General features: G+C 42.7%; 1 protein-coding gene across 1 annotated transcript in view; it reads right to left on the bottom strand.

Annotated features, from left to right (window-relative positions):
* Positions 1 to 13,720, bottom strand: part of LOC106567158 (plexin-A2) — a 260,888-nt gene that overhangs the window by 35,551 nt on the left and 211,617 nt on the right. The gene's annotated exons all lie outside the window — the stretch shown is intronic.

The raw sequence follows: 13,720 nt of genomic DNA, 5'->3' as shown, positions 1-13,720 counted from the left end.
AACCTTGTTTCTTCTAGATATAGCCACTATATTGTGATCACTGCATCCAATGGGTACGGATCCAGAACAAAGTTCTACAGTATTAGTAAAAATGTTATCAATACATGAGGATGATCTTGTTCCTGTAGCGTTTGTAAACACCCTGGTAGGTTGATTAATAACCTGAACCAGATTACAGGCCCTGGTAACAGTGAGAAGCTTCCTCTTGAGCAGACAGCTTGATGAAAACCAGTCAATACTCAGTTCCCCAAGAAAGAAGACCTCTCTGTTTACATCACATACACTATCAAGCATTTCACACATATTATTTAGATACTGACTGTTAGCACTTGGTGGCCTATAGGAACAACCCAAAAGAATAGGCTTTAGATGAGGCAGGTGAACCTGTAGCCACAATACTTCAATAAGATTAGACATCTTTTCTAAGCGTTACTGGGATATGGCTCTGAATATACAGTGACAAGAAAAAGTAGGTGAACCCTTTTGAATTACCTGGACTTCTGCATAAATTTGTCGTAACATTTGATCTGATCTTCATCTAAGTCACAACAATAGACAAACAGTCTACTTAAACTAATAAAACACAAACAATTATACATGTTCATGTCTTTATTGAACACACAATGTAAACATTGACAGTGCAGGGTGGAAAAAGTATGTAAACCCTTGGATGTAATAACTGGTTGATCCTCCTTTGACAGCAATAACCTCAACCAAACGTTTTCTGTAGTTACGGATCAGACCGGTCAGGTCAGGATGAATTTTGGACCATTCCTCTTTACAAAATTGTTTCAGTTCAGCCATTTTCTTGGGATGTCTGGTGTGAACCGCTCTCTTGAGGTCATGCCACAGCATCTCAATCTGGTTGAGGTCAGGACTCTGACTGGGCCACTCCAGAAGGTGTATTTTCTTCTGTTGAAGCCATTCTGTTGTTGATTTACTTATGTGTTTTGGGTCGTTGTCCTGTTGCATCACCCAACTTCTGTTGAGGTTCAATTGGCGGACAGATAGCCTTACATTCTCCTGAAAAATGTCTTGATAAACTTGGTAATAAGTTTTTCCGTCGATGATAGCAAGCTGTCCAGGTCCTGAGTCAGCAAAGCAGCCCCAAACCATAATGCCCCCTCCACCATACTTTACAGTTGGGATGAGGTTGATGTTGCTGTGCCTTTTTTTCTCCACACATAGTGTTGTGTGTTCCTTCCTTCCAAACAACTCAACTTTAGTTTTATCTGTCCACAGAATATTTTGCCAGCAATGTTTTTTTTCGACAGCAGTGGCTTCATCCGTGGTGTCCACGCATGAACACCATTCTAGTTTATGGTTTTACGTATCGTAGACTCACCAACAGAGATGTTAGCATGTTCCAGAGATTTCTGTAAGTCTTTAGCTGACACTCTAGGATTCTTCTTAACCACATTGAGCATTCTGCACTGTGCTCTTGCAGTCATCTTTGCAGGACGGCCACTCCTATGGAGAGGAGCAACAGTGCTGAACTTTCTCCATTTATAGACAATTTGTCTTACCGTGGACTGATGAACATCAAGGCTTTTAGAGATACTTTTGTAACCCTTTCCAGCTTTATGCAAGTCAACAATTCTTAATCTCAGGTCTTCTGAGATCTCTTTTGTTCGAGGCATGGTTCACATCAGGCAACGCTTCTTGTGAATAGCAAACTCACATTTTGTGAGTGTTTTTTATAGGGCAGGGCAGCTCTAATCAACATCTCCAATCTTGTCTCATTGATTGGACTCCAGGTTAGCTGACTCCTGACTCCAATTAGCTTTTGGAGAAATCATTAGACAAGGGGTTCACATACTTATTCCAACCTACACTGTGAATGTTTAAATGACACTTTCCAATATAGAAAAATACAGTAATTTGTGTGTTATTAGTTTAAGCACACTGTGTTTGTCTATTGTTGTGACTTAGATGAAGATCAGATCAAATTTTACGACCAATTTATGCAGAAATCCAGGTAACTCCAAAGGGTTCACATACATTTTCTTGCCACTGTATGTGACTCGTGTCAGGAAAAGAGGAGTGTGTCGCGCGTCACTACTTCACAGGGGAGCCATTTGAACATAAACTTTTTTTGGTAGAAATGCCTTCTGGAATATGTGAACTTTTATATGCCTTAATATCAAACTTGAGTACGGATGGGTCTACCATGTAGCACGATCCTGTCCATAACATGAGCTGGTCAGTATGTATAGTTAATTCTTTCTAACACAGCTTTTTGGGAAAAAAATCACACAGTAGAACTCCATAATTGTTGCTCTCCACTTTCTGGAAGACTGAGTTTTGAAATCAGTGGAATTAGAGTATGATAGCTAAAGAGATGGAGAACATTCTGGCGTTTGATTGCAATTATGCAAACGGAGTTGAAAAGAGAACACACAGAAGGCTGTTGTATAAAACACCTGTCTCCGGATTACATCTTCAAACTAAGGCACCATGGCATCCGTGACAGAGAGGGAGAAGCGTCCATCCATGTATACGGGTAAGAGAGTCTAGCTAGCAACATTTTCAGATATTACACATTTCTAATTTTGTCAGAAAGTCGTTTTCATTTCAAGTTAAAGTGTACTGTTAGCTAGCTAGCTAACATTAGCTGGCTGGCTGACTAGCTAACGTTACGTGTATGATCTGTGTAGTTATATTATTCGTATCTCAGAGACATTTGCATTGCTAGTTATAACCTAATGTTAGCTAGCTAACATTGATCTGGGTTGGTTTGCTACCTGCAGATTCATGCAGGGTAGTAATGTAATGAGTTGTAATTATGGTTAGTTGTTTAGCTAGCTAGCTACATGTCTAAACAAAAAGACTCCACTATGCAAGTAACAATTTCAATAGAATGTTCATGATGTCACTGCGACAACAAAATTCGCTCTGGAAGTATGCTCCGATTTCAGAGCACTCTCATCTCAGTTTGCCAGAGCAAAAAACATTGGCAAAAAAGTGTAATTCAATTGTTGCTAGCAGCACAGATGCAGTCACCAACACTCTGGATAACATAAAACCAGCCTAACCAGCTCTGCTAGGGCAAGGACAAATGGTCAGAGTGAGCTGTTCTCTCATTTGTGTCTGGAAGTAGCTAGCAAGCTAGCCAACATTAGCCAGTTAGCTTGGGTGCTTGACTACTGCTGTTAGGTCAGAACGCTCCGATCAACCCTACTCTTCGGCCAGAGCGTTAAGTGCTAGGTAGTAAACAAACTTTTCCAATAGAACACTTTTTTCAGACACTTTCCAAACCAACAAACCAAGCGTTGCCTCATTCCGCGTTCAACAGGAAGTGACGTTCTGGTGACATGATAATCCCTCATGATAAGAAGTGTAGAGGGGGGTGTGATTGACCTACATTCTTTCTAGTCTAATCTGTTAAGAGAACCTTAGAGAAAAAGGGAACTCTCTTTAGTAGATAATCAACAGCCAGTAGAGACGACACTGAACCAGAGAGGAGAGAGAGAAGATAGGAGGAGGGGAATGGCCAACATGATACTCCAATAGTACTAGTGAACCATAGTGGCAGAATACCTGACCACTGTGACAAGATTAAGGAATCTTTGACTATGTACAGACTCAGTGAGCATAGCTTTGCTATTGAGAAAGGCCTCCGTAGGCAGACCTGGCTCTCAAGAGAAGACAGGCTATGTGCACACTGCACACAAAATGAGGTGGAAATTGAGCTGCACTTCTTAACCTCCTGACAAATGTATGACCATATTAGAGACACATATTTCCCTCAGATTTCCCTCAGACTCACAAGGAATATGAAAACAAATCCAATTTTGATGAACTCCCATATCTACTAGGTGAAATACCACAGTGTGCCATCACAGCAGCAAGATTTGTGACCTGTTGCCACAAGAAAAAGGCAACCAGTGAAGAACAAACACCATTGTAAATACAACTCATATTTATGTTTATTTATTTTCCCTTTTGTACTTTAACTATTTGCACATCGTTACAACACTTTATATAGACATATTATGATATTTGAAATGTGTTTATTCTTTTGGAACTTTTGTGAGTGTAATGTTTAATGTAAATTTTTATTGTTTATTTCGCACTTCACTTGCTTTGGCAATGTTAACATATGTTTCCCATGCCAATAAAGCCCTTACATTGAGAGAGAGAGAGAGAGAGAGAGAGAGAGAGAGAGAGAGAGAGAGAGAGAGAAGAGGGTTGGCCAACACGATACCCTAACAGTACTAGAGAACCATAGAGAGTAGAAAAGAGAAGAGAAGAGAGAAGAGACAGAGCAGAAGACGAGGAATGGCCAGTATGAACAGCCTAGCATTGCTAAGCGCCATGTTTATATATTTAGCTGAAGTAATGGTGGGGAAAGTGATGCTCATCTACTCTATGCTAAACTCAATAGAGGCTGTGGAAAAGCAACCTGTGCTAGCTTTGGGGGGGAGATAGAAAAGAAAGTCTGAAACTCAATGGCATTCTACATTCTACTGACAGACAGAGAGACGAGAGAGAGAGGAAGGCTTTGAGCTGTGTTGTGCCATATTATAATGGCAGACATCACTCTGTACTCTTCATGTGAACAGGCCTTAATGTAGGCTCCACTAGTGCTCTCTCTCTTTCTCTCCGGGCTTTCCCCTTCCTCAGATAACAGCTGTTTCTGATTACATTTAAACTAAGAAGCCTGAGTTAAAAAAAAAAGAAAAGTCAAAGTGAAAGCATGTTAGAACTGTTGCCTCTGAAGCTGCTATCAATATGAGCGTGTGTAGCATCTGAATCGCTGTGGGTAGATCCACTCCCGGTGTTTTAAGCGGCACATCTTGCACCCAGACCTCAGAGCTGTCTTTGGGTCTTTGAGGGTAGTTCAGGCATGTCAAATTTCATTGTGACTAGCAGTTAATGTGCTTTCTAAAAACCCACTTATCACTTCTTTCCCCGTGAACAAACTACACATTAAATACTTTATAGGCTCTTAAATGTCTTGTCGCCTGCCGAGAGATACAGACGAGGATGAAGGGGACAGGAGAGAAATACTGGAAGCAGGAGAGGAATGAAGAAAGGAAGGGAGACAAACACACACCTGGGAGGTATACTGCTGTGTGGTGGGGAGGGGGGCACCATAGCCTCCATGAGGGCACCGTGACTTATCCAGCAGTGTTTTCATTCCAGACCTCTCTACCCCCTGTTCAGAACACTGTGTGTGTGTGTGTGTGTGTGTGTGTGTGTGTGTGTGTGTGTGTGTGTGTGTGTGTGTGTGTGTGTGTGTGTGTGTGTGTGTGTGTGTGTGTGTGTGTGTGTGTGTGTGTGTGTGTGTGTGTGTTTGTTAGGCTATAGATGCCTCGGTTGGTTGAACAACGATTTGTAGTGCTGTTAGAATAATTTGTATGTGTTAGGAAAATGACTTAACTGTTCCACTCTGTTATTAAAGAATAGGGAGATATGTTTAAGAATAATGGGAAGATAAAATTAGGATATGGGGAGATCGGTTATTGTAAAACTTAGAGTTTATATTCTTTAGTAGGGATGTAAACTGAGTGAAGTTGTAGATTAGGTAAAATAAAAACATTGGAGAGGTTTCAAACCAAGAGGGTCATAAAAGGGGAGGGGAGGTGAAAGCCTTGAAGAATGTGGCAAGTTTTTATGGTTCTTTGTGGTGAGTGGAAAAGTACTGGTTGTTTGAGAAGGAAGTGGTCTAAAGATAAGAATATGTTTGTATTATAAAAGGACTGAGTCCTAATTTTTTACTTCAGAACGTTCTCTGAATAAACTGTACAGACCTTTTGCAGAAAGCTGAGTCTTTGTAGCTCAGTTGGTGTTTCCTTGTAGCTCAGTTGGTAGAGCATGGTGTTTGCAACGCATGGTGTTTGCAACGCCAGGGTTGTGGGTTCGATTCCCACGGGGGGGCCAGTAAGAAAAAAATAAATAAAATGTATGCATTCACTACTGTAAGTTGCTCTGGATAAGAGCGTCTGCTAAATGACTAAAAATGTTCTTTTTTTAAATGTCTTTGCCTAATTATTATTAACCCAGTGTCTTACAAACCTTGGGGATTAGTCAAGGCTTATTGATTGTTAATTATTATCATTGGGATTCGAAAATTCCCATAACAAGTGCCTGCCATTGGCTGGGTCTAAATGAACCGTTGGAACACAGCGGTATTTCAGGGCTGGGTGAGAGAGAGAGAAGAGAAGGACTTTGTTTGCCGTGGTCTACTGTTTACTGGGTGACAGTCAGTCCCATCCTCCCTCTGGTGGTACAACAGGCCACTGCTCTATACTGTATACGGGCTTTACATGAAGCCTTTACATTTCACATTGTTATGCAATGATGATTTACTAATGAGCTTGAACTAGAGATTAGCTGCAGTACTGTATACCGCTCTTCTCCAGATAAGGTGTTAAGACTACAGTTACAGTACTATAGTGTATCCAGCCACTACAGGAAGCCGTAGTCTCTCTATTCTCTCCAGCGTATATAGGAGCCATACAGTCCAGCCCAGAGAGAGTTCCTCCTTCCCATGATGCCTTTCAAGTCCTCTAATCCCCAGCTTCATTTGATGCTGTTCCCTCTGCTGTTAGAGGAGGCTTATATCTGTTCAATATTAATACTGTGCCGGGAGAGGAGGGGGGGGGGGTTACGGTACTTAATAGAAATATAAATTATTCACAAGGAGCGTCTTCTGGTAGGCACATAGACTAGTATTGATGTATGTACACAAATCAGATCATGATTGGGGCTTTGTTGCATACAATCAAAACAAAATGTATTCATAAATTCAGCCCGTGAGGGAAAGGGTATAGTCTTTTTGAAGAAATTCTCATTATTGGGAGAGGAAAGGGGTTGGGGGAAGAGAGATAAGAACAAATGAATGCAGAGTAAAAAAGGAGGGGTAATAAATATAAGCTCAACAAGTGCCAAATGTTGCTTGCTAGTTGGTGTTTTTGCCTCTGGAGTTGTACTGTGTGTGTGTGTGTGTGTGTGTGTGTGTGTGTGTGTGTGTGTGTGTGTGTGTGTGTGTGTGTGTGTGTGTGTGTGTGTGTGTGTGTGTGTGTGTGTGTATTCGTGTACACAGTATGTGTGTGTGTCCCCAACTCCAGTGAAAAGTACAAATCAATGCGGTATGGGCTCCCAGTGGCAGCTCTGCTGTATAACAGGGCTGAGCTCTGACACCCCACAGGGACTCTCCTCTCCTCTCACTCTCCTCCCCTTTCATCTACTTGGCATCCTCTTCTTCATCTGACTTCATTTCTCTTCCTCCTACCTTACCTCTCAACTTTACTTTCCACTCACTCTCTCTCTCTCAATTCAATAAAAGGGGCTTTATTGGCATGGGAAACATGTTTACATTGCCAAAGCAAGTGAAATAGACAATAAACAAAAGTCTAAATAAACTATAAAAAACGAAGAGTAAACATTACACTCAAAAAGGTTACAAAGGAATAGAGACATTTCAAATGTCATATTATGTCATATTATATATACAGTTTTGTAACGATGTACACAAGTACAATATAGGCTGTATTTACAATGGTGTTCTTCACTGGTGGTAATTCACCCAGTAGATATGGGAGTTTATCAAAATTGAAGATGTTTTCTAATTCTTTGTGGGTCTTTATTTATTTTACCAGGTAAGTTGACTGAGAACACATTGTCATTTACAGCAACGACCTGGGGAATAGTTTCAGGGGAGAGGAGGGGGATGAATGAGCCAATTGTAAGCTGGGGATGAGGGAAATATGTGTCTCTAATATGGCCATACATTTGGAAGGAGTTTAGGAAGTGCAGCTCAGTTTCCACCTCATTTTGTGGGCAGTGTGCACATAGCCTGTCTTCTCTTGAGAGCCAGGTCTGCCTACTGCAGCCTCTCTCAATAGCAAGGCTATGCTCACTGAGTCTGTACATAGTCAAAGCTTTGGCTCAGGTATTCTGCCACTGTGTACTCTCTGTTTAGGGCCAAATAGCATTCTAGTTTGCTTGTTAATTCTTTCCAATTTGTCAAGTAATTATCTTTTTGTTTTCTCATGATTTGGTTGGGTCAGATTGTGTTGCTTTCCTGGGGATCTGCTTGTGTTGGTGAACAGAGCCCCAGGACCAGTTTGCTTAGGGGACTATTCTCCAGGTTCATCTCTCTGTAGGTGATGGCTTTACATTTACATTTTAGTGATTTAGCAGACACTCTTATCCAGAGTGACTTACAGTAGTGAATGCATACATTTCATACATTTTTCTCCATACTGGTCCCCCGTGGGAATCGAACCCACAACCCTGGCATTGCAAACACCATGCTCTACCAACTGAGCCACACAAGACCTGCTTTGTTATGGAAGGTTTGGGAATTCCTTCCTTTTAGGTGGTTGTAGAATTGACCGTCTCTTTTCTGGATTTTGATACTTAGCGTTACCTGTGGCAGGGCCAGGTGAGAGATGTTTAGGCTGAGGTATGTATAGTTTTTTGTGTGATCTAGGGCAACGGTGTCTAGATGGAATTTGTATTTGTGGTCCTGGCAACAGAACGTTTTTGGAACACCATTATTTTTGTCTTACTGAGATTTACTGTCAAGGCCCAGGTTTGACAGAATCTATGCAGAAAATGTAGGTGCTACTGTAGGCCCTCATTGGTTGGGGACAGAAGCAGTAACTCATCAGCAAATAGTAGACATTTGACTTCAAGTTCTAGTAGGGTGAGGCCGGGAATTGCAGACTGTTCTAGTGCCCTCGCCAATTTATTGATACATTGCACTCGGAAAGTATTCAGACCCTTTGACTTTCTCCACTTTTTGTTACATTACAGCCTTACTCTAAAAGTGATTAAATCGTTTTTTCCCCCTCATCAATCTACACACAATACCCCATTATGACAAAGCAAAAACAGGTTTTTAGACATTTTTGCTAATTTATATTTTAAAAAACACTGAAATATCACATTTACATAAGTATTCAGACTCTTTACTCAGTACTTTGTTGTTGTACATTCGGCAGCGATTACATCCTCGAGTCTTCTTGGGTAGGACGCTACAAGCTTGGCACACCTGTAATTGGGGAGTTTCTCCCATACTTCTCTGCAGATCCTCTCAAGCTCCGTCAGGTTGGATGGGGAGTGTCGCTGCACAGCTATTTTCAGGTCTCTCCAGAGATGTTTGATCGGGTTCAAGTCCAGGATCTGGCTGGGCCATTCAAAGACATTCAGAGACTTGTCTCGAAGCCACTCCTGCATTGTCTTGGCTGTGTGCTCAGGGTCGTTGTCCTGTTGGAAGGTAAACCTTTACCCCAGTCTGAGGTTCTGAGCGCTCTGGAGCAGGTTTTCATCAAGGATCTCTCTGTACTTTGCTCCGTTGATCTTTCTCTCGATCCTGACTAGTTTCCCAGTGCCTGCCGCTGTAAAACATCCCCACTACATGATGTTGCCACCACCATGCTTCACCGTAGGGATGGTTCTAGGTTTCCTCCAAACATGACACTTCGCATTCAGGCCAAAGAGTTCAACATTGGTTTCATCAGACCAGAGAATCTTGTTTCTCATGGTCTGAGAGTCTTTAGGTGCCTTTTGGGAAACTCCAAGCGGGCTGTCATGTGCCTTTTACTAAGGAGTGGCTTCCGTCTGGCCACTCTACCATAAAGGCCTGATTGGTGGAGTGCTGCAGAGATTGTTGTCCTCCTGTAAGTTTCTCCCATCTCCACAGAGTGACTTTGGAGCTCTGTCAGATTAACCATCGGGTTGGTCGCCTCCCAGACATAGGCCCTTCTCTCCCGATTGTGCAGTTTGGCCGGGCGGCCAGCTCTAGGAAGAGTCTTGGTGGTTCCAAACCATCTTCCATTTAAGAATGATGGAGTCCACTGTGTTCTTGTGGACCATCAATGTTGCATAAATGTTTTGGTACCCTTCCCCAGATCTGTGCCTCGACACAATCCTGTCTCAGAGCTCTACAGACAATTCCTTTGATCTCATTGCTTGGTTTTTGCTCTGACATGCACTGTCAATTGTGGGACCTTATATAGACAGGTGTGTGCCTCTCCAAATCATATCCAATCAATTGAATTTACCACAGGTGGACTTCAATCAAGTTGTAGAAACATCTTAAGGATGATCAATGGAAACAGGATACAACTGAGCTCAATTTCGAGTCTCATAGCAAAGGGTCTCAATACTTATGTATTTTATTTTTAATAAACTTGAAAACATTTTTAAAAAACTGTTTTTGCTTTGTCATTATGGGGTATTGTGTGTAGATTGATGAAGAAAAAAAAGTATTTAATCAATTTTAGAATAAGGCTGTAAAGTAACAACATTTGGAAAAAGTCAAGGGGTCTGAATACTTTCTGGATGCATGTTGAAGAGGGTAGGGCTCAAGCTGCATCCCTGTCTCACCCCACGGCCCTGTGGAAAGAAATGTGTGTGTTTTTTTGCCAATTTTAACCCCACACTTGCTGTTTGTGTACATGGATGAAAAGACTATGCATTTGACATTTGCTCAGTACATTGTTTTCACTGAGGAACTGTACGAGTCTGCTGTTAATGATAATGCAGAGGATTTTCCCAAGACCGCTGTTGCCGCATATCCCACGGTAGTTATTGGGGTCAAATTTGTCTCCACTTTGTGTATTGGGGTGATCAGTCCTTGGTTCCAAATATTGGGGAAGATACCTGAGCTGAGGAGGATGTTAAAGAGTTGAAGTACACTGCTCAAAAAATAAAGGGAACACTTAAACAACACAATGTAACTCCAAGTTAATCACACTACTGTGAAATCAAACTGTCCACTTAGGAAGCAACACTGATTGACAATAAATGTCACATGCTGTTGTGTAAATGGAATAGACAACAAGTGGAAATTATAGGCAATTAGCAAGACACCCCCAATAAAGGAGTGGTTCTGCAGGTGGTGACCACAGACCACTTCTCAGTGCCTATGCTTCCTGGCTGATGTTTTGGTCACTTTTGAATGCTAGCGGTGCTTTCACTCTAGTGGTAGCATGAGACGGAGTCTACAACCCACACAAGTGGCTCAGGTAGTGCAGCTCATCCAGGATGGCACATCAATGCGAGCTATGGCAAGAAGGTTTGCTGTGTCTGTCAGCGTAGTGTCCAGAGCATGGAGGCGCTACCAGGAGACAGGCCAGTAAATCAGGAGACGTGGAGGAGGCCGTAGGGAGGACCGCTACCTCCGCCTTTGCGCAAGGAGGAGCAGGAGGAGCACTGCCAGAGCCCTGCAAAATGACCTCCAGCAGGCCACAAATGTGCATGTGTCTGCTCAAACGGTCAGAAACAGACTCCATGAGGGTGGTATGAGGGCCCGACGTCCACAGGTGGGGGTTGTGCTTACAGCCCAACACCGTGCAGGTCGTTTGGCATTTGCCAGAGAACACCAAGATTGGCAAATTCGCCACTGGCGCCCTGTGCTCTTCACAGATGAAAGCAGGTTCACACTGAGCACATGTGACAGACGTGACAGAGTCTGGAGACGCCGTGGAGAACGTTCTGCTGCCTGCAACATCCTCCAGCATGACCAGTTTGGCGGTGGGTCAGTCATGGTGTGGCGTGGCATTTCTTTGGGGGGCCGCACAGCCCTCCATGTGCTCGCCAGAGGTAGCCTGAATGCCATTAGGTACCGAGATGAGATCCTCAGACCCCTTGTGAGACCATATGCTGGTGCGGTTGGCCCTGGGTTCCTCCTAAAGCAAGACAATGCTAGACCTCATGTGGCTGGAGTGTGTCAGCAGTTCCTGCAAGAGGAAGGCATTGATGCTATGGACTGGCCCGCCCGTTCCCCAGACCTGAATCCAATTGAGCACATCTGGGACATCATGTCTCGCTCCATCCACCAACGCCACGTTGCACCACAGACTGTCCAGGAGTTGGCGGACGCTTTAGTCCAGGTCTGGGAGGAGATCCCTCAGGAGACCATCCACCACCTCATCAGGAGCATGCCCAGGCGTTGTAGGGAGGTCATACAGGCACGTGGAGGCCACACACACTACTGAGCCTCATTTTGACTTGTTTTAAGGACATTACATCAAAGTTGGATCAGCCTGTAGTGTGGTTTTCCACTTTAATTTTGAGTGTGACTCCAAATCCAGACCTCCATGGGTTGATAAATTGGATTTCCAGTGATTATTTTTGTGTGATTTTGTTGTCAGCACATTCAACTATGTAAAGAAAAAACTATTTAATAAGATTGTTTCCTTCATTCAGATCTAGGATGTGTTATTTTAGTGTTCCCTTTATTTTTTTGAGCAGTGTACATTCAATTGGAATTGGTGGTCTGTATATTTTATCATTTCTTTAAGGATACCATCAACACCACAGGCCTTTTTGGGTTGGAGGGTTTGTATTTTGTCCTTTAGTTCATTCAATGTAATTGGATAATCCAGTGGGTTCTGGTAGTCTTTAATAGTCTTTAAGTTTTCTTCTGCCAAGTTTACACTTTCACAATTACAGTGAAACGTTTTGTCCAGGAAGTTGTCTAGAAGTGATTTGAATTTGTTCTTGCCTAATTGTATTTTGGTAGGTTTCGACACTACTTTTCTTCCATCCATCCATCTCTCTCTTTCTCTCTCTATATATATATATCTTTCTCTCTCTGTATATCTGTCTCTCACTCCCTCCCTCTGTTTAGCTGCCTCTGCTCTGTTCTAATCTCTCTACCTCAGCTACATTCTTCACTGATATCCCTCTAACCTACCACTCAGAGTGGGGAATAGAGAAGTCCACTCAGTGTGTCCTTGGTAATCACATACACTACTCACTACACTAACGAAAACTGGGAGCTGAATGAGATATGTGCCCATAGGGTTACTGCTTGTTAGAATTTCACACACAAGTACACATACATCACACGCACAAGTACACTCCTCATATGCACACACACACACCCACGCACGCACACACTGTGTCAGGTATCTCAGAATGCCAGTAACTTCATTGACTAGAATGAGTCATAGAAAGAGACACAAAGACAGACACAGGAGAGGGGGAGAGGGATCTTCCCTGTGGCTCAGTTGGTAGAGCATGGTGTGTGCAACGCCAGGGTTGTGGGTTTGATTCCCACGGGGGGCCAGTACAAAAAAAAATAATAATGAAATGTATGCATTCACTACTGTAAGTCGCTCTGGTTAAGAGCATCTGCTAAAATGACTAAAATGTAAAATGTAATTGATGGAGGGAAAGAGAAGGAGAGAGTGAAAGAAGAACAGAAATAGTGGGGAAGGGAGGGATAAGAAATTGAGCAGAGAGAGCTAAAGAGAAAAAGAGAGGGAGCTAGAGAGAGAGAGCTAAAGAGAGGGAGAGTGAGAAAAAGAGAGGGAGAAAAGCTAGAACAAGAGAAGGAGATCCATCTAACACCCACCCTGGTGTAGCCTGCCCAATCAGAGTACAGTATAGCAAATCAATTAGGGATGTCTTTAGCTATATATTGGCTGGGGTTATTTCTGAATATACAGTGGGGAGCGTATAGCCTAATGAATCAATGTGTAGGTGCTGTTGTCTGGGGGTTAAACACAGAGCACTTACTTGTGCATTTCCAAACCTAATTAAATGAGGGTTGGGCGATATACCGTATTCTACTTTATACCAGTATTGATGCAGGAACCAGTTGGGGTTTTTACTTTACATTCTATAACGGTATTTACATTTTTGTTTTGTTAAATGTGATATTGAACTTCGACGCGTGTAATGTCCGTTTTCATGGTTTACTCCAGGGGTGGGGGACGTCCGGCCTCCGGGCCTTATACGGCCTACGTGACCG

The sequence above is a fragment of the Salmo salar genome, chromosome 13, assembly GCF_965601325.2.
Source record: "Salmo salar chromosome 13, fSalSal1, whole genome shotgun sequence".
Classification (NCBI taxonomy): domain Eukaryota; kingdom Metazoa; phylum Chordata; class Actinopteri; order Salmoniformes; family Salmonidae; genus Salmo; species Salmo salar.
This window is presented reverse-complemented; position numbering and strand designations above follow the sequence as displayed.